This window comes from Thalassophryne amazonica, chromosome 19 (assembly GCF_902500255.1).
Source record: "Thalassophryne amazonica chromosome 19, fThaAma1.1, whole genome shotgun sequence".
In the NCBI taxonomy this organism is placed as follows: Eukaryota; Metazoa; Chordata; class Actinopteri; order Batrachoidiformes; family Batrachoididae; genus Thalassophryne; species Thalassophryne amazonica.
Genome location: NC_047121.1, coordinates 51,048,137 through 51,064,116, shown reverse-complemented (window position 1 = coordinate 51,064,116; position 15,980 = coordinate 51,048,137). Strand labels below are relative to the sequence as shown.

Genomic DNA, 15,980 nt, shown 5'->3' with positions numbered 1-15,980 from the left:
AATCTGTCTTTATTAGTTGGCTATGTACCACAGGCTTTTAAGCTGGCAGTAATTAAACCATTACTTAAAAAGCCATCACTTGACCCAGCTATCTTAGCTAATTATAGGCCAATCTCCAACCTTCCTTTTCTCTCAAAAATTCTTGAAAGGGTAGTTGTAAAACAGCTAACTGATCATCTGCAGAGGAATGGTCTATTTGAAGAGTTTCAGTCAGGGTTTAGAATTCATCATAGTACAGAAACGGCATTAGTGAAGGTTACAAATGATCTTCTTATGGCCTCAGACAGTGGACTCATCTCTGTGCTTGTTCTGTTAGACCTCAGTGCTGCTTTTGATACTGTTGACCATAAAATTTTATTACAGAGATTAGAGCATGCCATAGGTATTAAAGGCACTACGCTGCGGTGGTTTGAATCATATTTATCTAATAGATTACAATTTGTTCATGTAAATGGGGAATCTTCTTCACAGACTAAGGTTAATTATGGAGTTCCACAAGGTTCTGTGCTAGGACCAATTTTATTCACTTTATACATGCTTCCCTTAGGCAGTATTATTAGACAGCATTGCTTAAATTTTCATTGTTACGCAGATGATACTCAGCTTTATCTATCCATGAAGCCAGAGGACACACACCAATTAGCTAAACTGCAGGATTGTCTTACAGACATAAAGACATGGATGACCTATAATTTCCTGCATTTAAACTCAGATAAAACTGAAGTTATTGTACTTGGCCCCACAAATCTTAGAAACATGGTGTCTAACCAGATCCTTACTCTGGATGGCATTACCCTGACCTCTAGTAATACTGCGAGAATTCTTGGAGTCATTTTTGATCAGGATATGTCATTCAAAGCGCATATTAAACAAATATGTAGGACTGCTTTTTTGCATTTGCGCAGTATCTCTAAAATTAGAAAGGTCTTGTCTCAGAGTGATGCTGAAAAACTAATTCACGCATTTATTTCCTCTAGGCTGGACTATTGTAATTCATTATTATCAGGTTGTCCTAAAAGTTCCCTGAAAAGCCTTCAGTTAATTCAAAATGCTGCAGCTAGAGTACTGACAGGGACTAGGAGAGAGCATATCTCACCCATATTGGCCTCTCTTCATTGACTTCCTGTTAATTCTAGAATAGAATTTAAAATTCTTCTTCTTACTTATAAGGTTTTGAATAATCAGGTCCCATCTTATCTTAGGGACCTCATAGTACCATATCACCCCAATAGAGCGCTTCGCTCTCAGACTGCAGGCTTACTTGTAGTTCCTAGGGTTTGTAAGAGTAGAATGGGAGGCAGAGCCTTCAGCTTTCAGGCTCCTCTCCTGTGGAACCAGCTCCCAATTTGGATCAGGGAGACAGACACCCTCTCTACTTTTAAGATTAGGCTTAAAACTTTCCTTTTTGCTAAAGCTTATAGTTAGGGCTGGATCAGGTGAGCCTGAACCATCCCTTAGTTATGCTGCTATAGACTTAGACTGCTGGGGGGTTTCCCATGATGCACTGAGTGTTTCTTTCTCTTTTTGCTCTGTATGCACCACTCTGCATTTAATCATTAGTGATTGATCTCTGCTCCCCTCCACAGCATGTCTTTTTCCTGGTTCTCTCCCTCAGCCCCAACCAGTTCCAGCAGAAGACTGCCCCTCCCTGAGCCTGGTTCTGCTGGAGGTTTCTTCCTGTTAAAAGGGAGTTTTTCCTTCCCACTGTCGCCAAGTGCTTGCTCACAGGGGGTCGTTTTGACCGTTGGGGTTTTTCCGTAATTATTGTATTGCTTTGCCTTACAATATAAAGCACCTTGGGGCAACTGTTTGTGATTTGGCGCTATATAAATAAAATTGATTTGATTTGAAAGTTCTGGAGTTATGGGGTAAAAGCAGGAAGAATGGTGACAAAGGTCAGTTTCAGTTTTTTACAGGGGTCAGATTGTTTCAGTTATCTGCTGCACTAATAAGCCAACAGAGGATGAACCAGCTGCTGTCTATTAGCTTAAACATGTGTATATAAGACAACCCAAATTAAAGGAGAAATGCTGCTTTTAACAACCTGGACCTCATTTCTGTCATAAAATATGGTCGTTTACTCACCAATATAAGTTTGGTGTGATTAGAAGTCCATAGTTCAAACGACATGTTCAGTTCATATCTGGAGCAAATATTTTTCTTCTTCTGCTAAGGTGGATTAGAATTTTTTGTGGTACACAGCACCAACTACTGGACAGGAGGAACCTAGCAGTCAATGTGACTCACTGATTTGAAAATGCAGCACTTTCAGCCAGACTTGTAGTGCTGTGACATGTCAATCATCTGTGTCCAATCAGATTTCAGGGGAGTCCTGTGAAACCCCGGCCTCCGCTCTAGCTCCACCCATGCCAGGAAGTGTTCAGCATTTCCTGTTTTACTGTTACTGAGAATTTGGCACTTCCTGTTTGAGTGTGAGCTTGCCACTGAGTTCCTGCGAAATTCCATGGGATCTCGTCTGTCAATCCAGGAAGTGTTTGACATTTGAACATTTCCTGTTTTACTGTGGATTTGAAAATTGGCACTTCCTGTTTAGGATGCCTCGTACTATGAGGGAACTTTGCGCTGCAGCGCTTCGCTCATATTAAAAGTAATAAGCTTTTATTTGTTTGTGGAGACTTCAACATAGACTTCTTAAATCCTCATGATCAAATGCTTACAACTGAATTTATAAATTCTGTATTTTGTATGGGAATGTATCCAGTAACCCTAACCCATCCAGCTAGGATAGCTGTGAACACATCAACATTTATTGATAATATATTGACAAATGTTACTGTGGGGAATTTAGAGGGGGGGTTACTTATGAGTGACATCATTTGCCGGCTTTTGTAGTTTTCAATTCTTAAGTTGATAAAATTGACTGAAATTACAAATTTCAAAAGGAAAATAACTGAGGAAACTGAGATGTACAATATTAATATGCATATGCTTGAAGAAAGATAAAGAATTATCTGTAACAAATCATATGGTGAGTCAACAAATCCATTTTTTGTCTGTTTACATATTCTAAAAATCTAGGACTTGGTTGATGATATCACAATAGAAATGATGTATAAAGTTAAAAATAAACTGTTGCCACAACATGTTCAGGATCTGTTTAAACTGAGGAATTCCAGTTATAATTTGAGAGGGATTTTTTTTGAGAAAGTAAGGATCCGAACTACTGTAAAAAGTCACTGTTTCTGTTAAAGGTGCTAACATGGAATAACTGTCCTGAATATTATAGTGCTTTAGTTGGCTTTAAAAGGCTTTACAAGAGTAATAAAATTGCTTGTTATAGTTTGAAAAAATCGGTTTATTGATTTTGTTTTTGCTTTCGGGCTTGTGTGTTGTGTGCTATTGTTAGTCTGGTTGTGTTTTGTAAATTGGATTTCACTGACTAATTTTGCACACTTTTTTTGGTATTTGCCGTCATGTGTGTATATGTAGCTATGTATGTGTATACTGTATGTATTTATGAAATTGTGTTTGTGTGCATATATGTGTGTATGCATTCTTCTTTTTGTTGTATCAGCGGTGGGTATTTATAAGCTTTACTTTTGCCCTCACCCTTTTAGTCACACAGGTTCATTGTCGAGTTGTTTTGTTATGAGTTTTTTTTGTTGTTGATTTGTGTGCTCAGTACTTTGCATGCCATAAACACAAGAACTTTAAAAACTGTAATGTTCATTTCCCCATAACTCTAACATGCTTGGTGGTGCCCGTTTTAAACAATTTCAACTCTGACAGAAGCCTTATGCACACCTCAGATATCACTATCAGAACCATTTTTAGCAGCTCGCCTACACAGAAGCCAGAACAGCAGCATGTGACGCAGCAGTAAAGTCACATGTCACTCGCGTGTGGGCGTGATGGCCTGCATGTGTATGCCTTCGGGAGCGACAGCAGTAAAACATGACGCAGCAGCAGCCAGCTGTTACTCCTGCACACATCTGTTTGTGTGTGTACATGTGGGCCACGTCTGGCATGGGATCGCCGCGAATTCTGCCACAGCAGTTCTAATCTGGCAGCCACAGCAGTTCTAATCTGGCAGCCTCGTCACACGCCGCCTGCCATCAGCAGCAAGACACAGGGAGGACTGAGAACAAATCTTATTGCAGCGTAGGAGAAAGCGCAGCGTGTTGGGGGAGAGGGCACATCACTGCAGCAAAAAGGAAGGATGATGAGGGTAGAAAAAGACATGAAGGAATGCAGACATGCAGAGGGAAGTTATTAGGAAAGACGGAGCAAGGTATAAAAAGAGAGATGGAGGCACAGAGGGAGAGGAGGGATGTAAAATGATCTTCATGGTGATTAATTTGCCCCAGTTTGTAGGTTTGTTAGGTGTTGGAATTTAAATGCAGAGTCACATCAGTGATGACGTGAGAACACACCAGTATTGGGGGGAGAGAGAGAGGAAGAAGAGAGTGTCGTAAATCACATCAGCTCACCGAGCGGACAAAAGTTGGGATAAGGATCGCTCTCATTTCACGCATCTGGCACATTTTTCACTCTGGTTCGATAAACGACTCTGAGGATGGAGTGGAATGAGGTGGATTTGGTTCAGGAATTTACAATTGAAGGGCAATGCAGCAAAATTAAAGTCCGCTCCTGCAGGATCACATGGGACAGCCTGCAGGTAAAACCGCTGCTCTGGTCCAAACTGCATGTTCATGTCAGATTAATGCAGCAGCTCCTTCTGACCACCGTGTGTGTGGAAATGTTCACTTTCCGTTTGCTGATCCATGTCACCATCACAAAGATGCATGTGGCCAAAAAACGCTGCAAGAGAAAATCACTGGTGGCTGCACAGTTTTATTGGCAACTAAAGCAGAAAAAAATACTACTATAATGACACAGCGCTCCAAAGACGAGTTAATATCTAAAGCAGTACTTTTTGAAGCGTATTCTTCTGCCACGCAGTGGAATCTGTGAGAATGCAGATGAGGGCTGCACGATAATGGGGAAACCTGACATGTCAGTATGTTTTTTTTTCTTTTGTCATATGTCATATTCACCTGTCAGAGGGCCCGGGGCCGAGCATCAGCCCACCCCCTTTTATGAAGAAAGTTGGTTAAATGCTCACCTGAAATTAAAATAAATGACACAGAACATATTTATCAAATGAGAAAAGGACACACACAAAAAAACGGGTGAGTTATTTGTGATTTATGATGAAATCAGACATTTTATTGAACTGGTGATTCTGCTGGACGTAATATTGGCCATGTTCGTGCATCGGCCCACCCCCTCTTCAGACCATGGGCTCTCCAGTGGGTGAACACAGTATTTTGTGACTCTCACACATATGGTATAACTTTCCTAGCTGTATTTGGAAAGTGACTCGTTCTTGAATAATTAGGATGATTTTCAGGGGAGTCGCACCTGCACAGAAAATAAAGTTAAAACACTGTAAGGAATGTTCAACAAATTTGTTCAGTTTTTGGCTTTCTTTGATTAAAGGAATTCTGCACAACTGACCTTAATTTTGCTTGTGCAGCCATTTTTGTTTGCTTATTTTTTTGTCTGAAAGCACGAACGGAGCTGATCATATTGGTTGCGGTTTTGTATTTTCCTTGCAGTTTTTATTGAGCTCACTCAACATGTTGGTCAGATCGGTAAAAATGCTCAGTCAAGTAGCCACTAATCATCATTTAGTTGTTTGTATTCAGCATGTTTATGAGCAAGTTGAAACTCTTCGATCTCCAGACAGAGCTCGCAGAATTTCTGCAGGAATTTCCTCCACTAAGTCAACTCACATCTGCGTGTAGCAACAACTCAGCATGGCCGCAGTCAGCCGTCTTTGAAGAGATCTAGCTCAAATAGAACCGGCGATCTTCATTGCAGCATCCATTATCTCTTTCATGTTTACCATTTTTGTGCATGATGTGTGCTGGTGTATTATGCAGTGTAATTAAGGAAGTCTGGGAAAGCGTGGTCCTCTCTGCACTTTGCCATAAATCCGTTCACGTGACCAGTCATTGCAGTTGTGCTGTCTGTGGTGATTGATTCCAATATGCATACTGGGAGCTGGATTTTCTCAATAAAGTTCTTCAAAAAATTGTCCTCTCCCCGTGTGTCTTCTTTCACAGCAGGACTGTTGACAGCTCCTCTTTTGCATTCATATCTGTAAACGCCATCCAAATAAACATGCACAGCTGGGTTGCATCACTCACGTCTGTAGATTTGTCCAGTTGCAGTGAAAAACACTCAGTCTGTGATGTCCTTCCAAATCCTCAGCCGTGACTTTGTGATTGCTGGAGAGCTTTGATTGAAGATAATATTTCCAGTTGACCAAGTGGTTAGTGTGCTTGATTTCAGTGCAGAAGGTTCCCGGTTCAAACCCCACCCCTGCCACATTCCTCCATGTAATGTGGAGTTGTGTCAAGAAGGGCATCTGGTGTCAAACGTCTGCCAGTTCAGCATGCAGACCTATCTCTGAAGGGACTTACTTTACATTTAAAGTCCCAAAACAACTAGTCAGGGTTGCTTCAACAAATGCTTCTTTTATCATCGCTCCATCTTGGAAGGACCTTTGGTGCTTATTGATGAAGTGACTCACCCAGAAGGATACTTCGGTGGCTGCCTTTGCTTTTGAGGTCAGGTGTGAGAAAAATGGCTGCTGTACTGGCAACTGTGAGTTCAGTTCCTTCACCTTCCTCTTTCTTAGCTCACTTTTTGGGGGGAAAACTGTCATAGCTTGTATGAACAGTCCAAAAGTGCCACTCATATCAGACAAATGCATTTCAAATAGGACGTTGTGAAAAAAATCCTCCTCCCATTCCAGATGGAAGTGGTATGTTTTTGCTTTCTTACTTGGTCGAGCTCCCAATTTCACTTTTTCATTTATATAGCGCAAATCACAACAAAGTTGCCTCAAGGCGCTTCACACACTTACCATCTAAACTTACCAACCCCCGGAGCAAGAACACAGACGACAGTGGTAAGAAAAAAAACTCCCTCTGAGAAAGAAACCTCAAGCAGACCAGACTCAAAGGGGTGACCCTCTGCTTGGGCCGTGATACAGACACAAATAATATACAGGAAATTTTGGGAGTCCAAGTCGGTGCACAGGACGGGAGGCCAGCAGAAAACACCCACTCCCATCTCTGGATGGAGCTGCACCTCAAACAGAGAGAGGAAAAAAACAATCAGGCATCAGAAAGACAACAAATACAGTATAATTTGTCAGCATTAAGCAACAAGAAAAAACAGGAAATACTAAGGTGATCGCCGGCCACTAGCCCTAAGCTTCAGAATTAAGACCCAGAATTTAGATAAAGTGAATGGTAAATGGATGGCATTTACACAGCGCTTTTCCATCTGCATCAGACACTCAAAGCACTTTACACAATAATGCCTCACATTCACCCCAATATCAGGCTGCTGCCATGCAAGGTGCTCACGACACACCGGGAGTGACTAGGGGATTAAGCACCTTGCCCAAGGGCCCTTAGTGATTTTCCGGTCAGACTGGGATTTGAACAGAGGATCCTTTGGTCTCAAGCCCAACGCTTGACCACAAGACCATCTCCTCCCCTAAAGTAGATAATGTTGAGGCCAGGAGCAGAACCATTTAGGCTAGTAGCAGAACCTTAAAATGTGATCTCACTGGGACAGGAAGCCAGTGAAGAGACACCAAAATGGGTGTAATGTGGTCAAACTTTCTGCTTTCTGTCAAAAGTCTGGCTACAGCATTTTGAACCAGTTGGAGAGCCCTAATGCTGGACTGCGGTAAACCATAAAATAGAACATTGCAGTAGTCTAATCTAGAAGAGATAAAGACATGAATCAGGGTCTCAGCATCAGACATAGACAGGATGGGACGAATGTGCTGCCAGAATTTTGACAGGAAGCAGAAAGTTTGACCACATTACACCCATTTTGGCATCTCTTCACTGGCTTCCTGTCCCAGTGAGATCAGATTTTAAGGTTCTGCTACTAGCCTATAAATTTATTCACGGACTGGCACCTCCCTACCTAGCTGACCTAATTAAACCCTACGTACCGGCCTGGGCTCTGTGTTCTCAGAGTGCAGGACTACTTTGTGTCCTGAGGGTGAATAAGAAGTCTGCGGGTCACAGAGCTTTCTCTTATCGTGCCCCTGTTCTGTGGAATGATCTCTCTGCGTCAATAAAACAGTCAGATTCTGTGGAGACTTTCAAGTCCAGACTTAAGATGCACTTATTTTCCCTTTTGTATGTCTAGCATACTGGCATAGTATGTTACTATGCTTTTTACTCTTTTAAATTGATTGTATTAGGAATCAGGGGTGGTGACCAAGTGGTTAATGCACTTGGTTTCAGTTCAGAAGGTTCCGGGTTCAAATCCCACCCCTGCCACATTTCTCCATGTAATGTGGAGTTGCGTCAGGAAGGGCATCCGGCATAAAACCTGTGCCAATTCAACATGCAGATTCACCTTGGATTTGCTGTGGCGACCCCGAGTGCAAAAACAAGGGAGCAGCCGAAGGGACTTACTAAATTCATTTTATTAGGAAACGGAGCGGGCCGCGGCCTCAACATTATCTAAAGTCTGAGTCTTTTAGTGAAGCTTAGGGCTAGTGGCAGGCGATCACCTTAGTATTTCTTCAGTTTTTCTTGTTGCTTAATGCTGACAGATTACACTGTATTTGACTTTCTGATGCTTGATTCTGCTTTTTTCTTTTCTCTCTGTTTGAGCTGCAGCGAGAGATGGGTGTGGTATCTGTTCCGGAAACCGTCCTGTGTGCCGGCAACATTTCCTGTATATTTGTTTTGTGAATGGTTTCGTAATTCATGTCTGTATCATGGCCCAAGCAGAGGGTCACCGCTTTGAGTCTGGTCTGCTTGAGGTCTCTTCCTCAGAGGGAGTTTTTCCTTACCACTGTTGCTCTGGGATAAGGTTAGACCTTACTTGTGTGAAGCGCCTTGAGGCAACCTTGTTGTTTGATACTATATAAATGAAAATAAATTGAAATTGTTGGCATGGCGTCAAATAAGCAGGTTGTGCTTTTAGTAGATGTTACGAATTTCGTCAGCACGCCTGGTGAAATACTATCAAATTCTGTAAATATTGGTAATACCTCAGTGATGGCACCCACCAAAGGGCATGATGTCAATATTCGTGACAGCAATACCACTTGCGAGAACCAAATCCAGGGTGTTTCCACTAATGTGTGTCGAATCCTGAATGTATTGCCAGAATCCTAATACATCCATAACTTCATAAATGATTTGCAGAGGGGATCAGAAGTTTTACTTATATGATTGTTGAAGTCACCAATAATCAGAATGTCATTTTTATAGCCTTTCTTTTTAGAAGAAATAAGCTTGAACGGTTACCAGATAATTAGCTCACTCCGCTTTAGCACGTACAGTTTACCGCACAAACTTTGACCTGCATGGAAAATCGTGATCTTGTGCACGTATATTAGAAAAGATGAGATATACGTACATCAATCAAGTCGCAAATGCCATTGTGAGGATGGATGACTGGTGGATGGATGATTGGCTAACATCTCTTTCTTTATGCCGTGTGATCAACCCACACTGTCTTTGTGATCGACTGTTTGATCACGTTCGATATTCGGCACCCCTGAGTTATGGGAAAAAGTAGTAGCAGTTCGGCATAGAAAACAGGTGGAGATCTGTGAGTAGCAATATGGTTTCATGCTGAGAAAGCACTACAGATGCAATGTTTGCTCAGTGTGGTAGAGAGGTGAAGAGAGTGCAGGCAGGGTGGAGTGGGTGGAGAAAGAGTAAATTGTGATGAATATCAGCAAGAGTGAAGGGGAAAGTCAAGAAGACAGTAGTGAGACCAGATATGTTAGATGGATTAGAGACGGTGGCACTAACAAAAAGACAGGAGGCGGAGCTGAAGATGTTGAGATTCTCTTTGGGAGTGATGAGGATTGACAGGATTAGGAATGAACATGTCAGAGGGACAGGTCAGATGGGACAGTTTGGAGACAAAGTCAAAGAGGTGAGATTGAGATGGTTTGGACATGTGCAGAGGAGAGACCCAGAGTATATAGAGAGAAGGATGCTGAGGATGGAGTCACCAGGCAGGAGGAGAAGAGGGAGGCCAAAGAGGAGGTTTATGGATGTGCTGAGGGAGGACATGCAGGTGGTTGGTGAGACAGAGGAAGATACAGAGGACAGGGTGAGATGGAAACGATTGATCTGCTGTGGCGCCCCCTAATGGGCGCAGCTGAAAGAATTACAACAGTGTTCATAAGTTCCCAGTTCCATCCACTGACACTGAGGTTTTATATACATAAAATAATGATTGACTGACTCTCAACTCTTAAATGTAAATTTTGAACATTCTTCAAACTGCACATTAATCAACTTCCTCGGACTTGCAGCTTGAATACGTTTGGTTGTGTTTCAGTAGAGTGAAGACATTACTTTGGGCTCTGACAATGTGTGATTCTTTTTCTTCTTAAATTTCAAACATAATTTTAAAATCCTAATTAATTAAAAAAAATCGAATTCATCCACCTTTTGTTTTGTGTAGCACCACGGAATACTGTGTTGTTTCCAACCATAAGACCAACAAGTCCTTCTCGTCTTGTACTCTGATAGATGGAGAACAGTCAGCAGGTTAATATCTTGTTATAAAGTTGACTGATTTTTCTTCCGTCCTTCATTCAACTGCTGATATCTTCAGACCCGTTAGTGTTGCTGTATGTGTTGATGCACGTGTGAGTGACGTGTGAGTGACTCATTCATTCAGATCTATAGATAACTAATAAATCCTGGTTTTCAACAGGCCCTGCTGTTTGATTGTTGGAATCTGTCAAATGAATGGCCTCAATGAATGCCTTTCCAGACAAAATGGTTTTGTTTTTGTCTGTTTGTCAGCACAATCACTCAAAAATGTATGAATTGATTTTATTAGACATGCTGGAAATACTGGAAGAAAAATGAACACAAGCAGCTGTTTGAAGAGAAACCTGTGACTCCAAACATGATACAGATTCTTCTTTTCATATAATTTTAAATGTGGTCCGGCAAACGTCTTCTTGGGGTTTTTCAGATGTGTACAAGTCTTTCCTCCTATTTGTGTGTGTGTGTGTGTGTGTGTGTGTGTATATACATGTACCAAAAGCTGGCTGTGGTCTGGACACAGTTTTAACTGATACAGTCTTTAAACAAAGGACATTTTTATATTTGATAACTTGGATAATTTGGAAACATCATTTGGATCAGATCCTGTTTTGGATGTTGGTCACATGTACTCTGTTCAAATATTTTAAACTAGTTTTTATTTTATTTTTTTTTAGTTGTCACATTCTTAGGGCCTCTTCACATGTAGTACAAATCAGGGTGAATCACGGCGAAACAGCTCGTATGAGCAAACCACAAAACCATCGAGCCGACATCGGGAGGGACACGTGGTTTTGCAGGCATGAACGATCCCGCTGCGACGGTTTCGTGCACAAGGGTGCACGAAATCATCGCAACAGGGAACACAGTGCGAGCAGCTGGAGCATGTGGAATGACATCATGCAGCTGCTTGGCAAAAAATAAAAATACATGCCACCCACAGGATTTGAACCTGCAATTTACAAAAGCTCTGATAGCCAGACAGAAACTTTACCAACTTTGTTGTCCTATAAAAGGTGTGTAAAATGCCTGAAATCAACAAGGAGATAAACTTATTTTAAAAAAAAACCCCACACACACCATAAAAAACACTGCATTTTTCTTGAATCCCTCTTATCGAGCGAACAGTACACTTATGAACCGTCTGTTCCTCTGTAGATGACCCATGGTCACAGATGTACAGTCATGTAATAACATGAATAAAGCAGTGCGCTCTTATCATGTTCACATCTGCTGAACCCGGCATGTCCGGCTCCACACGCGTGTCCTGTGGACGTTGCGCTGCAGGACAGACACCACATCATGTGGAACAGATCTCACGTGGGTGATGTGACATTCAGTTTGCCTGCTGCATGCTATGATCTGATGGTCTGTTTCACCTGGGATAGTCTGTCAATTTGCGCGCCGTGAGCACGCTTCCTGCAGCCCGTCACAACAGCGATATATGTTTTTATGTATGTCCACGTGAGGACAGTAAGCAGACATACGCGTGCCACAGGGTACAGTTGTTAGGTCATGTCCGTCCAAACATGGTACGTGTTCCGTCCAGAACCAGAGATCTCAACAGCTGCTGCAGTCGGCGGTTAGGGTTAGTCTGTCTGTCCAGCGCACACACCAACGTGTCACTCTGTCTCTGTGCTATGTGATCATTTGTTTTTAGCTGTTTGTTTTGTAATTGTGTGTGTAGGTAGTGTAGTAATTATTTATATACCTGTCCTGGCTGTGGTCTCGGTCTTTTCAATGTGACACGCTGTCATTTGTAGCAGTCAGTGAGTCTCTGGTCTGCAGCTGGGAGGCGGCTTGCTGTGCTGTGTGTGCTCAGACGTGGCTGGCCACTCTGTCTGTACATCCATATCAGCAGTTCATGCAAGTGTGCTTTGGTTTGGTGAAACAACTTTCAAAGAAATCAGGCAAACGTAACAAATGTCAGGTGAAGCTGGTGGAGAGGAGAGCAGGCGGACATGAGACATTACAGTGAATAAAATGTGGAGTACGTTTATGTCAAATTGCCGTAAATATTTTCAGTTGTACTATGTTGATTTTATTCTCCTCAAAGAGAGAAAATGAAAAACTGACATGTTTCACATATGGGTATTATATGGAGGCCACAGAAATACAGTAGAGACGTCTCAGCTACACAGTAACTATCAATCATTAAATTATACACAACAATGCACCTTCAGCGCACACATATGCCTAGGCCGTTAAGTTAGAGCATCAAAGTTATTGATTAGAGATAAACTGATTACAGGCTCACCAATGATCGGTCTATCCCTATTATTTATCAAATGCTGATTTATTGTATTCTAGTTTTACATGGCGGGCAACATAAGATACAAAGTATTTGTTTTTTAATTTTATGTAATTTATAATCCCCAAAATAACCTTGGTGGAGTCATGATTTTTACCTCACCTGGTCCGAAGGGCCGCCCGTGTGTCGACGTGTGTATCTTCTCTGAAACTGCTGGAACAATGAAGCTGAAGCTTGATGTCCATGTTTCTACCCATGACAACTCCAAAGTTTGTTTGAGGCATTCCGATCCAATTTCAAATGTGGCTGCCATGGTGGCCATCTTAAAAATCACATATACAGCTATGTCAGCCATTTATGCAGCATTTACAACCCCGGTTCCAATGAAGTTGGGACATTGTGTGAAATGTAAATTAAAAACAGAATACAATGATTTGCAAATCCTCTTCACCCTATATTTAATTGAGTACACCACAAAGACAAGATATTTAATGTTCAAACTGATCAACTTTATTGTTTTTGTGCAAATATTTGCCCATTTTGAAATGGATGCCTGCAACACATTTCAAAAAAGCTGGGACAGTGGCAACAATACAAGTAGACAGGGAAAGTTAATGAATGCTCAAAGAACACCTGTTTGGAACATTCCACAGGTGAACAGGTTAATTGGAAACAGGTGAGTGTCATGATTGGGTATAAAAGGCTCAGCTGTTCACAAGCAAAGATGGGGTGAGGGTCACCACTTTGTGAACAACTACGTGAAAAAATTGTTCAACAGTTTAAGAACAATGTTTCTCAATGTTCAGTTGCAAGGAATTTAGGGATTCCATCATCTGCAGTCCATAATATAATCAGAAGATTCAGAGAATCTGGAGAACTTTTTACACGGAAGCGTCAAGGCCGAAAACCAACATTGAATGCCCGTGACCTTCGATCCCTCAGGCGGCACTGCATTAAAAACTGACATCATTGTGTAAAGGATCTTACCGCGTGGGCTCAGGAACACTTCAGAAAACCATTGTCAGTTAACACAGTTCGTCGCTACATCTACAAGTGCAAGTTAAAACTCTACCATGCAAAGTGAAAGCCAAACATCAACAACGTCGAGAAACACCGCCGCCTTCTCTGGGCCCGAGCTCATTTGAAATGGACAGACGCAAAGTGGAAAAGTGTGCTGTGCTCTGATGAGTCCACATTTCAAATTGTTTTTGGAAATCATGGACGTCATGTCCTCTGGACAAAAGAGGAAAAAGGCCATCCAGATTGTTACCAGCGCAAATTTCAAAAGCCAGCATCTGTGATGGTATGGGGGTGTGTTAGTGCCCATGGCATGGACAACTTACACATCTGTGATGGCACCATCAATGCTGAAAGGTACATCCAGGTTTTGGAGCAACACATGCTGCCATCCAAGCAACGTCTTTTTCAGGGACGTCCCTGCTTATTTCAGCAAGATAATGCCAAGCCACATTCTGCATGTGTTACAACAGCGTGGCTTCGTAGTAAAAGAGTGCGGGTACTAGACTGGCCTGCCTGCAGTTCAGACCATGTCGACAGGTCTGAACGCATTATGTGGCGCATTATGAAGCGCAAAATACGACAACGGAGACCCCGGACTGTTGAACAACTGAAGTCCTACATCAAGCAAGAATGGGAAAGAATTCCACCTACAGAGCTTCAACAATTAGTGTCCTCACTACGATGCACACACTCATTTCAGTATGCCTTGGGTCCAGTTTAAATTTTTCAGAGATGATCTTTCTTATCTTGTCCTCAGAGTCAGACCATTTCTTATGGTCAGACTCCTGAATTCCATCAAACACCAAATTATTCCGTCGAGACTGGTTCTCCAGGTAATCAAATTTGCTAACCACATTGTTGTATGTGGAATCAAGAACAGACATGTCTTTTCTTATTTCTTTACACTTACGTGACAGATCATCAGAAATTAATTTCACATCATCAACCTCTTTCTGAGTATATTGAAGGCTTACTTTAAGGTCACACAGATCTTTAATGATACCATCTAGCCTTTTGTTGAAGGAGTCCATTATTATCTGGATAAAACCTTTATAGGTACCTTCCTGTTGTTGCAGTACCTCCTTAAATGAGACATTTGTTGATCCAAAAGATCCCAGACTTGAGCGGAGGTCATAAAATCCTCCTCAGATTTTGCACTGTTAGGTGGCATTTTTGAAGAAGCACTTGCAGGTTAACTATTAGCAATTTCACTGTAGCCTGGGCCGGGCAGGTTGGTAGCTCTCTCACCGCTGTAGCCTGTGCACAATAGCAGGAAGTGGCTGAGGCTGATATTTCTGTCCGTTATCTGCCCCCCCCCCCCCCCACAGGCCGACAGTACAAGCAGAATGTTTGTCCTGTAGAACAAACTCAAACTCCTGGGGGTTGATTTGTGATGTCACAGTGCTGTAATAACCTGAGCAGATAAAATTCTGCCTATTTAACCTTAAACCAACTCTAACTTTGTCACGCTGCCAGCACTGCCGGCTGCTCCTCCGATAACATTTCCGTAACATGTTGAGGCGCTGTAACCCAATGTGGGAAATGATTTGTGCACGTGTGTACACAAAGTCCAGCTTTGGTCTACTGTCGCTGCTCGATTTCAGAATTCATCGAAGGCCGTGGAATACCATTGATGTGTCTCTAAGTTTATATTGTTGTTCCTGCCATTTGGGAATGAAAAGAGATCCTGCAGGTTACGGACATGGGCTCAGCACCAGAGGATCTTTGGTTTGATTCCCTGTCAGAGGTTCATTGGGGAAGGTTCTTAATCACCAGTTTCTCTCAGTGTGCAGCGGAGCATTTTAACGTGGTAGCACCCTGATGCTGGTGTGTGTGTGTGTGTGTGAATTGTAAAGTGCTTTAAACATCTGCATCAGATGGAAAAGCACCCAAGAAATGTACGCCATTACTTGCAAAAAAAAAAAAAGCAATGTTGGTGCACGTTCAGACGCTTCAGCAGCTGCGGTCGTAATTTCGCTTGTGTTTTAAAAGTGGAGGGTTTAGAAACATTTGTTGCAGGTTTCTTTGCACTCTCACAAGTGCAGATTGCTCCGTTTGCTGGATCACAGACCAGGTTAAAAGTTGAGCAGCTCACTTAAAGTGGCTGTAAGTGGGGC

At 42.1% G+C, this 15,980-nt stretch overlaps 1 protein-coding gene across 3 annotated transcripts in view; it reads left to right on the top strand.

Moving 5' to 3' along the window:
* Window positions 1-15,980, top strand: part of LOC117531694 (apoptosis-stimulating of p53 protein 1-like) — a 196,264-nt gene that overhangs the window by 67,304 nt on the left and 112,980 nt on the right. The gene's annotated exons all lie outside the window — the stretch shown is intronic.